Here is a 13,287-nt window from a genome sequence, read left to right on the forward strand (position 1 = left end):
TTATAATGGATGAGTCTCTTTTTTTGCTGTGGTTTGAGCCACATCACTGCTATTACATGAAAATAATTTCTTAAATTGTGAGCTATGAAACTGAGAGAGATTGGTCTACAAGGGGAGATGAAATTGGGATACCTGTTCACTCGATTCAATACCACCTTGAACTACTGTAGGTCCCCAGAGCCCTTTGTGGAAGCATGCCAAAACATTGAGATGTAAGGTAAAGAAAGTATTGCAAAACAAGGCAAATACATATAAAAAGCATGGAAAACAAGTGGGCAAAGCTGCAAAACCTATTTTTTAGACTGTACTAACCTTTCTTTAGGGTATTAAAGGCATTTGCACAGAGCACCAGCTAGGTCTCATTCTGTGGTATTTTATATCACAGATTTAAATATGCCAATTACTCCTATTGAAGAGCCAGTTCTGTTTGAAAACTATTACATGTATTTTTATGGATAATTGTTTTTATCTGTTACACTGCCTTGTAAAAGTATTCATACCCTTACTCGTTCTGTTGCTTGAAAGCTTGCAGTCGTGAAACTTTGAAGGAGCAATTAATATTTGTTACGTACACAAACCTGCTCCGCACAATTAAAGCTAATAAAGAAGCTGATCATTAATAAGAAAAAAATGTCCAACTTATGTTTGCATATGTATTCAAGCCTTTTGGTGAAGCAGTCTCACTAGTGTATCTTCCCACCCACACACTGCCTTGATCAGAATGTCTCTCTAAACTGAGCATCTGGGCAAGGAGGAGACTGGGGAGGGAGGGCACTGTGAGGCCAGTGAGTTCAATGTCTGAGATGGGAGAAAATGTGTCTCAGTCAACAATATTCCGGTCACACCACAAATCTGACCAGTATGGCAGAGTGGAAAATGTGCCAAAGCGTGTTGTGTTCAGATGAAACCAAGCTGGGGCATTTTGGCCTAAATGCGAACTATTAGGTTTAGTGCAGATCCAACACTGCTCATCTCCAGTTCAACACCATGCCCACAGGCAAGGTAGTGGCAGTATTGTACATTAGGGATGCGTGTCCTCAGCAGGGACTGGAAAGCTTGTTAGGATTGAAGGAAATATGGACAGAGCACAGTACAGGTAAATACTATAGGAAAACCTGTTTCAATCTCCTAAATCCTAAAGATTTAAAACTGAGGGAAAAATCCACCTTTTAGCAGCATAATGATTCAAAACACAAGGCCAGAGCTACACTGAAATAGCTTAAGAATAAGAAAGTGAATGTCCTTGAGGCACCCAGTCAAAGTTCTGACCTGAATCCTATTGAGAATCAGTGATAAGACTTGGAAACTGCTGTCCATAAGCGATCCCCAGGCAACCTGATTGAGCATGGGCAAATCTGCAAAGAAGAATGGATACAAAATGGCACCAAGCTAGTGTGCAAAGTTGGTAGACCTATCCTAGTAGATCTGTGTTATGATATGGCGAATAGCTGAAGTAAGCTGCATCTTGCTGACAGACTGAAGAATCCAAGAGTTTGAGCCGACCGAAAGCTCACCCAAGCATAACAATTTGTAGCTGTAATTGCTGCCAAAGAGATTTCCATGAAATATGGAATTCACTGACATGAATACTCATCCAATCAACATTTTTCTTTTTTATCTTTAGTTTTTGCTGACATTTATTGCACTTTATCTTACCCTGAGGATTCTTCAGTTTGAGTAGCTTTGCTGAAGTTTTCAGAAGGGAACACATCTATTTGTAACCACTGCTGCTTTGTCTCACAAGGGGAACAGCATTCCCTTTCCACTACTGTTCCTCCTCAGTTTGAACTCTGAGCATGGGGATTTCAGGTTCCCATTTTAAAGAATACAAAAATGTGTTGTTGGAAACAAACAATTAGCTGTTTAAGTAATTTCCCAATCTCTCTCTATTAAAAGATATAACAGGAGGAACTTCACTTAACAGCAGACTGCAGTGCGGTTTTTAGGAAACTGATCTTAATTTGTCTCAGAGTTTTAAAACGAGAGAAAACAGAAGTACTGGTGAGGTAATAAGCAAAAAAAGCCTTACAAGGTATATAACATTGACATTTGCTGTCTTCCGTTGATCAACAACAGGTTGTGCTGACATATCAGGGCTTAAATCCATTCAAGAGAAGTGATGACATTGGGTTTGTACTCACAACAGTATTGGAAATGGCAAAATTTATTGTGAGGGCTGGAAGCCGTCAACAAAGAGGCTGGCCTAACAGTTTCAGAGCTGTTTAGCAAGTCTGTTCCACAGTTTTAACAAGGGAGGGGAAATGAGCCATGTTCCTCAAGGGCAAAGCCAAATAAACCTGGAACGAATCTGGCCTAGTTTCTGCTGATCCCCATGTCGTCTTAAGCACTTTCTTTAAGAATTTAAAGCTTCAAACTGGCCCAGGGTTTTTTTTGGGGGGGAAGCAAGTCTTGTATTTATGTAACAAAATATCTAACACATTTATTAAAGGTATAACATCATAAATGAACTGTAATTCAATGTAACTTTCATCCTATAAAACCTTATGGCCAGCAGCCATTTTTTTCCTCTATGACATACATTTTTGTGCAAAGAGATTTCTTCTGGAAAGAAGCTATACGACATTTTCCTGTTTTGTGTCGATTCACGCTGCAGCTAAACAGCATGTGGTGTACGTATTTCATGGTAGACGTGAAGTGTTAACGAACAAATGTTTGCTAGCTACAGAGTCCGATAAGCGGGTGATGTGATTTGGTGGTCTGGCTCTAATGGACTTGTCTCAAACAGTTCAGCAGTCTAGCACAAAGAGAGTCGTAAGACCAGTTTATAAGCTCCTGGCTTCCTCCCAAACAAGCATTTCTTCTCCCTTTTTTTCCCTCTGCAGTGAATGGAGGCCAGAAGGGGCAGCAGCACGTTGTACAACTGCCTCCCTGCCCCACCACACGCAGCTGACACCCTAGGGAGGCACTACCAGCTAACATTACAAAACAAACACCCGCACTGCCAAAAAGAGGGGAAAAAAGCTCAATTAATATCCTAGGGGAGTTGTACTTTACTTTTAATTCGGCCCTGAGCTATTTATCGGAATACAAATCTTTCTTTGTGCATTCTTTGTTGTTATCCAAAGACAGGAGTGGTATTGGTTGTGATAGTGTTTGAACAATGAAGGAACACTGGGATTAGAAACCACTCACGATGATTAGCAATGGCAACACTGCAAGGCTAATACTGTAAACCTTGATAGAATTAGCCCCTGCTAGCACAGTGAGGATTCCTGGCTGGCATTCTGCACAACTCTGCACAATGTAGAATCCAGTGGGCTTCACCGGTTCTTGCAGATTGGTATGGGAATATAGGATGGAGATAAATGACTCTATTTCAAACAGCAGACTTTGTGGGACTCTTTGGTTTTGCCTGAATAGAGAACTAAATGGGATTAAACATTATTTGCAGGGCCACGTTGGTTTGGTGGTATATAACCAAACGAATTCAAATGTAAGAGTATCAGAACACAGTAACCACTGCTAAAAACTGCAGTGATTTACACTAAGTCTGGAAAGAGCTTCTGCATTGGCAGCAACTCCTGTTTAAAAAATAACACATAAATCTCACTGTTTTCAATAAGGAATCACATGGTAAAGGACTGAATGAATAATCATTGTTTTCCTAAGGTTTGAACTGAAAAGTTGAGTTTTCCTTATGGTGAATCAGCCATGAATTTAACTCGTGCTCTGAAAGTTAATGGCAAGCAAAATTTAGTTACAGGGTGTATGCTAAGCACCATGGATTATTCTGATTGATTGGAACAAGGACAATAAAGATAGGTATTTTAAGTTTTAATGTTGAGTGATTAAATTCACCACGCTGAAACTCAAGCTTCAAAATCACATCAAATGTTTCCTGCTTTTTGGGTTCAAATTACCATGTCAGACCCAAGAAAACCTCCTTGTACCCTTTGTAGTTGCAAAACTTTGATAGTAGCATGGTTAGAGAGAGATCTGTTACTCAAATGGGAGACCTGGATTATATACAGTATATATAAGGCCATGGCCCCTGGTAATCCTGTCCCTGTGATTTACAGACATCACTCCTTTCCTCCCCAGTTCCTCTTCAGAATGACAGGATCTTGCAATGACATCAGACAGACAGTCATTATTAATTACTAGAGATCAAAGGCACAGTGACCAAGCCTCCAAGTACAGCTACAGAAATACATGTGCATGTGACAACAGAGCTGCCCCAGCCACAACACTGTCTCTCAGCCCTCCCCCACACCACCTCATGTTCCAGGAGTCCATTGGGACACCAACTCATGACATGCCATTAAAGGCCTCCAAATGTATTAACAATAATGTCTCCATATACAGCACCTCTCATCACAGATAGGATCCCGAAATAATTTACAGCAAAGCTTGTGATCATAAAACCACTTGAAACTTGAAAGGAGTAGCAAGAGACTTCTTTAAAACTCTAATTAGAGAAACAGTAGGCTGACAAGACTTTTAAACCTGCTTTTCAACTGTATACACTCATTTCTTGGGCATTTTAAATCTGCAGAACAGAAACCTTCAGCATAAGTGTTAATAAATTGGTATAGATGGAAGTAAATGGAAAAATGTATTATGGTTTATTTGAGATTTGTTTTAAAAAAAATTGGATTTTTAATAAAACATGCTCATTTAAGGTTTTAAATCTGGGAAAATGGTTGTGTGTACTATTTTAAATAAGGCATATAAAACATAAGTGCTTTTATTATTTACATTGTGACTGCTTTGATCTGATCACTGATGACTGTTCTCATCATGCACTGAGAACCTTCTGGGGTATATAATGTTGGCTATTATATGTATAATAAATATATTCATGTATTATAATGAATTCTGGGAGTACTATCCTCAAGTTCACTAAAGGAAAATTTATGATGAGGTTTTTTTTTTCTATTGATAGTTGCCAATTCAGTAAATTGCAGGTACTGTAACACCTTTTAATTAGAGGATAAATGTGTATACAGTACATCTATCTAGGTCATTCCTATTGTACATAAAACATTATTTATCACACTCCTTAAAAATAATGTTTACATGGAGCAACAGGAGAGTCAAATGTGGCTTTTCAAAACTCTCTGCTGTAGTACACCAAATGAACTGTGCTAACTGTATAATGCAATGGGCTGGATTAAATCAAACGTCTACCCACAAACCTGTCTTCAATTTCCAACTGTGTAATAACTAAATTTCCTTGAAGCTTTTTTGCATCAACCTAATGGAAGTCTGCTATGAAGAACTGGGTTTGAATTTTGAGTTTGGCAGGGGAGTTTGGACTTGAGCCTTGGTTTAATAAAAAAAAAGAAACTTTCATCTTTTTAATTTGTAATGCTGAATCCATTCAAGCAGTTCTTTACACTAAGATGCAAGACTTTTAAGAAAATGTGGAGTCATTTGTTTTTTCCAATGGGACAAGCTTTGAACTTTAAACTCTGAAACTATCCATGAAGTCAGTTGGCTTTGATGCTTTAAAGGTGGACAGACCTGTATGGACAGAGCAGGTGTGATGAGCAGAACTTACAGCTGGAGAAAGAACCAGATGTTCTACTTCTGCAGTGTTTAGCTCCCAGGCGTCTTGTCGTCCCTTCTCCCTCTTACACCTGCAGACAGAGGAAGCAGATCCATATTCTTACAACATTTATCTCACAGCTGTGACATTTGTCCTGTGAGGAGACAACAGTGCAGTGGGGTTGCAAGAGGGTCTCAGCAGCCTTTTCAGAAATGTGATTTTAAGCCGTAGTGTACGTGGCTCTTTCAGTTTTAACCATGATATATTTGTTTTCTATCTGGATGTAAATTCAAATGCAAATTCATCCACTTTGTTTCTCGCTCTTCATCCTCACTTTCATAATGTGAATATTTCCACTGCAGCACTGAAACATCCTGTGCATGTGCTCTCTTGCAAGAGTATTGAGATCCTTTCTATGGTGTCCCATTTTGTAAAATTAGAAATTAATGCTTGCACAGCAATAAACAGAATAATTTATTCAAAGCCAGAATGCTGAAGCTGAAGATTTCTAAGGGTAAGATAAGGTTGCAGCGTGTTGCTGCTGGACGTGGTGAAGCAGTGATACAGTATGTATTTTGTGAAATAAAGCCAAGAGCAGAGAAGTAGCAAAACACGAGCACACAGCAGCTTGAGTGAGCAGCATGGTGTTGGCAGCCTGCATTGGAGACAGACAGGGGCAGCGAAGCCAAGCACAGGCAAGCACAGTCCAGAGCCGTGAACAGGAACGAGCAAAGTTCAAAACCAAGAGACACAGTACACAGTACAAAGCACCACAAGAGGGTCAAGTGAACAAGAACAGGGTGAAGCAGGGTCCAGAGTTCAGGAAGCAAGCACAGCAAGAACTCAGAACTCAGGACAAAGCTAAAGACAAAGTGAACTGTATGACTGTGATCCCAGGCACTGCCAGACCATAGGTATGTAGTCTTGAACCACCTGAGGCAGGCAGTGTGGGTAATTGTCTCCAGGTGGTATAAGACTCCTGTCGACTTAATTACCATGATAACCAGTGCTGAAGAGAAGGCCGGCTACCTTGTAAATACAGGCTTGTCCCTGCTCTGCAATGACGAGCATGACAAAGGTACTGGAAATGTCAGAAAAAACTACACTGAAAAATGAAAATTATTGCAAAGTATTCACATCTGTGAACAGAATATTTTGGTGGAAGAACCTTTGACACCCCTTTTCAGGTGCCAGTCTATTTGGGTACTTCATTGTCCACTTTGCACCACCTTGGCAGAGTCTCTATCCACCTTCTGCCCATTCTTCTTGGCAGATTTACTCAGCCTCTTTCAAATTGCCTGGGTTTTGCTTATATACTGTATATAACAGTTTTCAAGAAGTTTCCACCAATTCTCACCAAAGGGGTTGGGCAGCCAGTTGACCTTGGACCCCTAGAGGTTTTTTTTTCTCCTTGCTAAGGAGTTTTTGGTTCCTCTCCTCTGTTGTCTTCTGGTCTTTTCTGTTCTGTATTCACAACATGTACAGTATGGTCACTTGCTTTGTTAAGCACCTTGGGGCAACCTTGTTGTGAAAAGTGCTTTATAAAAATAAATTGAATTGAATTCTCAGTAGGATTCAAGTCAGGACTTTGGATGACTCAAAGGAATTTACTTTCTTATTTTTAAGCCACTCCACTCCTTGAGTTTTGGATTAAATTATTCAGTATTATCGTACTGAAACTGCATTTTCACCCCAGTGTTAAGTCTTTAGCAGACTGAAACAGGTTTCCTCCTAGTATTTGTCTGTACTTTGCTCCATCCATTTTTTCTCTCTGTCGTGACAAGCTTTTCAGTTCCTGCTGATGAGAAGCAGCCCTATAATAACATAATGCTTCCACCACAATGCTTGACAGCAGGGATGGCGTACTGGTGAATGCACTAGACATAACATTTTGCTTTTAGACAAAAATGTTCCAGTTTTGTCTCATCTGACCACAAAACAAATTTTGCACTATGATTCAAATACTTTGATGCAAACTCCATGCAGTATCAGAGATGTTTTTTTAAGTACTAAGTGGCATCTTGCAATTATGCCATACAAGTCAGTTTTGATTGATGGACATTTTGTCCTGTTTCAGTCATTGAAATACAGTATCAAAGTCACTGCTGGCCTTGCAGACTGCCTAATTTAAACAGTGGCCTGTTGGTACAGTATGACATATCTTCCATTTCTCAATGATCATTTTCACCGTGCTCAAAGGAATATTCAATATCTGAAATCTTTATAAAATTCCCTTGGTCTGTGCCTCTGTACGTTATCCCTGAGTTATTTTGAGAGATCCTTAGTCCTTATGGCTGAATCTTTGTTCAAAATTCAGTTCCTTGCTGGACATTCTTACAGAGACAGGTGTATTAATTCTGAAATCTTCTGAATCATTATTGCACACAGCTAGGGGACACTCACTTAATTGTGTGACTAGTTAAGTAATTTTTGTACGCCAGTCAGGGTTTCCACAATAAAGGATTTGAATTATTTTGTCATCACAACTGTTCCATTTCCATTAATTATCTGTTAATATATTTTTTTGCTTTGATTGTGTGGAGTAGGTTGTCTACAACAAATATTATTTGCTATTTCAAGCTGTCATGACTGCATACTTTAAAGCATCAGATTGTGTAAGGGTATGAATAGTTTTTCAACTCACTGTAGTTCTCCTGCACTTTATGGATGGAGTACAAAACTGATAAAAAAGGCTGCTTTAAAGATTGCAGTAAATATTTATCATTTTCTTTCTAGTGTTGAAACATGAGGACATTATTTCCCTTTTTTACATGATTTACAGTAAATATTCTCATCTGCATTGGTGCCAAAGTGTCATGCAATTAATATCCCTCACAAATTATTACAGCTGTCTTATGAAAACCACTAAACTGAAAACGGCAAAACTGTAGCACTGCTAATATGATCTCCAGTTGAGTATGCATCACTGTAGGGCATATTTTCCAGGGTAATAAAAAGTTAGAATAATTTCTTTTCATCTTTTACTTTGTTTGACACATACACTACTACCGAGTGACAGTGAATGAGTCATCTCCAGCACAAGGTTTTTTTCTCTCTACAGCTGTACTGAATTTCAGACAATGATTAGAGTGTCTGATCTGTAACAGAGGTACTATATAACTGTTTTTTGCACACGTGTTTATTTTACATCTGTCCCTGTCTGTAAGTTTATTTTAAAATTACTACATATTAGTTCCCATTAGAAGACTAGAAAACAACTAGAGTCCACCTCTTAGGTAATGTTTTTTAATGTTGACTATGTAAAGCTGTGAGTTTTACAGTCATTTGTTCCTCCATAAATAGCTAAAGTCAGTTATAGGAAATACAAATAAAAATAATCACTTACACAGGAGACGACACAACAGTTCCCTCAAATTAGCAAATTGCTAAAATTTTGCTAAAAACTGTCATGTTTTCTTCCCTTTCTGGAAACACAAGTTTAGTTCCAAGAAATGTCTGAGATCAGCCCTAAGACCATGAGTATGAGGATCAATGAGGACAAGTTCAGCCTGGAGTTAAAAACACCTAAAGTACTGTAATTAAGTGTCTTACAGCCAGTGAGTGCTTCTTCTATAATTCATGGGGATTAAGAGCAAAGATTGTAAAATAGCAGAAGTTTTGCTTTTTTTGCAGTAGCATTTGTAGTTGTGCCATGTTTACAGTGCATGAGTCAAACCTCCATTCTCTCTGGCCTTCCCAATTAGTCAGGTATGGGATTCTTACTCATAGTATTGATTAATGAGCCTTACAGTCAAACACCTTCCATATTTTTTGTTCATTGTTAACAAAAGTCTGGATTGCATGTGGTCATCGTCATGTGCCTAGCACATTTTACTTATCTACTTTATCTGCAATGGGTAATAAGCAAAAACTTCTCAAAAGAAACTGTAGACATTTGTTTGACAGACAGTGGTAATTAGCCTTTTAAATAACTCGGGTTTAATTGACCAAAAGACCTGCAGCACAGTGGTTCCATTTTAAATTAGCAGAGCCCTTTTTCTTTGTGATTTACAACATCTGAATATGTTGTATTTTATTTTTGCTGTGGGAAGGATTTGTAAATGAATTAAGAGTCAAGTTATTGTTCATTTGTTGTGCTCATGGACTGCTCGGGAAATAATAGGCATCTCTCTTGAATGATACTGCACAAGAAACTCTAAAAATTAACCAAATGTTAAAGGTCATTGTAAGAAGAAAACAACTGTGCAGAAGATTCTCTCATGCTGTGGCCTTGGGGGCTGATGGTATATCATAGGATCCTTACCCACGTGTCTCTGTGCTTAACAGCCCTTGTGGCTATCAAATATCTGTCTGCAATCAGAACACCAGAGGATGATTTATGCGTTTTGAATACAGAACGTTTTCACAAGCCATTCAGTTTTGAAACCAGTCCCATTCAGGTCTTTTTTATTATTAAAAAAAATGTTAATATTACAGCATGTGATTAGGTTTAATTTTGCAGGTTATCCGAAGATTGGAAAGGGATTTTATTGCCCATTCCACAATGTACATTAAGTATTTGCTTAGTATTTTTTTTTGTTGTTTTCAAAGAAATTTGAATCAAATGTGCTGCAGACTAGTGTAACTGTAGTGTAATGTAACTGAAGGAACCGTCCAGAGTTTTCCTACCATACAATGTTGGTGTGTGGATTTTATCACAAGTTAAATTTTGATCTGTGAGATGACCCAGCCTGTTTCTGGAAATGGACACATTTTCATTGTACAGTATATTTCCTGATACAGTTCAGTGTTCCTGAACACACTGGCCATTTCATTGTGAAACACTCTATTATGCATGCACACACATCTACAGAAAAAAAAAATTAACACTGTATGAAAGATTTGGACAGAGTGTTTGCCTCAGACAAAAAGCCAACAAGTATGTATCAGAAAATTCTAGCTGTTAGTAAGCATTTTTGTTTTAGAATGCTTGTAACATTTGCCTGCACATAAAGTAATCATAGATAAGATTAAACTGCTACAGGTTTTCCACTTGCAATACTTCTTGAACAGTGAAAAGAATATTCTGTGGAGACTAGCCAATATACAGTGTGGAGTAGACTATTTTCTTAGAAGTCAAGCAATAGGAACAAATTAATTTTAGGAGAATAATCTTCAGCTTTTTGTTATTTTGATTTTTTTCCAGTGAAGTCAATAGCATGACACAGAATACTGTATGTTAATTACGATGCTGCAATTTTAAAACTCTTCTTCTGTGTTCCCTTTCAAGAAGATGCTGTCATGAACTGCTATTGGGAAAGCAGTAAAAGTCTGAGAAAAAATACAAATTCTACAAAATGTGGAAAATATGTCAGGAAATCAACAATTCCAGCCAGGTGACTGGAGAGTACAGACCTATCACTACAGGCTTGGCGTCTGTGAAGAGTGTAGATTTATTTCAGACAGCTGTTTGCCTATCAGCCTCTTAGGGAGAAACTTGGCTGGGAGCATACGAGGCAAAGTGCACTAGGAGGAAAGAAACACCTGGAAGTTGAACCAAACTGATCTCTAGTGAGAACTGCTTTTCCTTTGTTGAGTCTTCGAATATAGGCACATTATGTGGAATATTGAAGCTTTTTCACCGTGCAGAAGTGGAATACTGTTAAGCATTTAAATATGAATTAAGCTGAAAAACACAAAAAACCTCTGGAAGTCAGCATTTGCATATGACTGTATAGAGTGGGTATTTTTATTGGTTAAGCCTTTGGACATTTTGATGTTTTATTTTTCTTCTTGTGTGTAATGTTGCCCTCTGTGTTACCGTGTATATAAGCACTGCAGCTAGGTTAATGCAGTCAACTCGGAAAACTGCCTGAATGTATCTCTAATACCTTGGCTTAAAACATTTGATCCAATCCGTAAGATCTGAATTGTGCATATTTTAGTGCATAAAAACCTCTTTTATTTCTTGAAAAGGTCCATATAATGCCGAAGTGACAACAGACTTTTAGATGTGACTGAGTGCAAAAATGTCCTAAATGTACTGTAAGTGCAACATTCAGAAGAGATCAGGAGGAAGGGAAGCTGAATGCAATTTCTTGGCAGTGCTACAGTTATACTGGCAGGGAGGCATGATCAAGTCCTGACACTTCACTTGTCTGGCTGGAAGCTGAGGGGGGTGACACGTGGGAGGGGTGGACTACTGCATTATGCAAATGGAACACTAATGTCGGATTAAAATGCCTAATATAATTCCTAAATGGTACAATTACAAGAACCCCTCCCCCTTCTCTCAATAAAGCTGCAGGAACCGTTTAACCCTGGAAAGGATTTGGGTCTTAAGTTTTTGTTTCCGTCTATCACTGTACCCCAGACACCCTTATCACACATGGCCCACGCAGGACTTCGCCTTGGCCCTTTTCTTCTTTGACCTGGTTTTGGACACCAACACACATTAGGAGGAATCTACCTCTCCATTTTCAGTCCAGCTCCATGCCTCCTAAAAGTTCCAATCCCCTGCCCCCTCCTATGTCTTCCAATCAGGTGTTTGCCTCTGAAACAAATGCACACCTCTCTTTCTACGCACCACAATAAGCTATCTTTGGGAAGCCACTAGCTCCTTTGCTACTGTATGCCACATAAAGCTTTCTTACTGAATCCTTCAATCTACAGTCTAAGTCATTTGAATGCTGCCAAATTCAAATCCAGTGCTTTTTCTTCTGTGTTACTTAACTAATAATTTACAGGGCATAGACCAGTCCTCTGGAGAATTTTATGAATCTCAGACTGCACATATCCACAAACAACCTATGTTCTAGCACAGCTGCAGCGCTGCAGTAAGAAAGAGATCAGTAGGAAGGGAAGTTGAAAGTAATTTCTTGGCTGTATTACAGACCAAGCCCTGACACTTCACTTGATCTCTTTCAGCTCTTTAGACCCATAGTTGTCCACTTTGCACACTAGTCCCAATAAACCCCAAAAGCTTTTTTTAAATAGCTACAAAATTGTCATAGTTTCTAAGAATAATGTAGTACCTTTCAGCATTCTGAACATTATTTAGTAGACTATTTTCACTTGCCACCAGTTATTTGTTGTCATAATTATCCACATTAAAGGAAATAGCTGTACGAATGGATTATTCTTTCCAACTGTGCAAAAGATCCATTGGGCACCTTTATGCTTCACATAGTATCACTGAGATTTATGTTTCAGGCTTAAATGGAAATGTGTGGCTCATTAACAGACAGGGTGGCACTCCAAATTAAGGTTTTGTGTATTGAATGATGTTGTAGCCTTCTCCCACTTATATTGGAAACAACTGTGGGAAGCCAAACTGAACAGTCCGTTGTCCTATAAACTGTTTTTTGTCAGTGTAACCCATTCACATGCTGGTGAGATTGTGTCTCATGCTTAACTAAAGTGTAACCTTGAATGTAGAACTACAAGCACAGACTCGCTTATTCAGGCCTTTCCAAACTTAAACATTGCTCTCAGTCCCAATTACTTGTCATTTCCCAGAGTAAAGCAAGCAGAAAATCAGCTACTTACAGTAGCTTGCTGTCTTATGTGCTATAGTTTATAATAATAAATAATTAATTGCACTTCTGTAGCACTTCAACCTTCATCCTTCATCCTGAAGGATCTCAAAGCGCTTTACATAGAAGAGAGGACAAATGACATTCATGACTGAAGTGCAGCATCTTTATAACAGTTTTTATAAGAATAAAAAATGCAAAGTAAAATTCCTATATGGTACCATGATTTCTGCTGTCTGTTGTGTCTGGAATGTTTCTGTGCAAACATTTGCACATAGTTTTGGTAAAGCTAATGTTGTG

General features: G+C 38.5%; 1 protein-coding gene across 2 annotated transcripts in view; it reads right to left on the reverse strand.

The window, feature by feature from the left end:
- LOC148817518 (polyhomeotic-like protein 2) overlaps nt 1-13,287 on the reverse strand; it is a 91,815-nt gene that overhangs the window by 73,469 nt on the left and 5,059 nt on the right. For both annotated transcript variants that reach the window (XM_088938081.1, XM_088938082.1), the window contains exon 2: nt 5,525-5,603. The gene's annotated coding sequence lies outside the window, so the exon portion shown is untranslated. The remainder of the gene's footprint in view (nt 1-5,524; nt 5,604-13,287) is intronic.

Source organism: Atractosteus spatula, chromosome 20, assembly GCF_055471065.1.
Source record: "Atractosteus spatula isolate fAtrSpa1 chromosome 20, fAtrSpa1.hap1, whole genome shotgun sequence".
Taxonomy (NCBI): Eukaryota; Metazoa; Chordata; class Actinopteri; order Semionotiformes; family Lepisosteidae; genus Atractosteus; species Atractosteus spatula.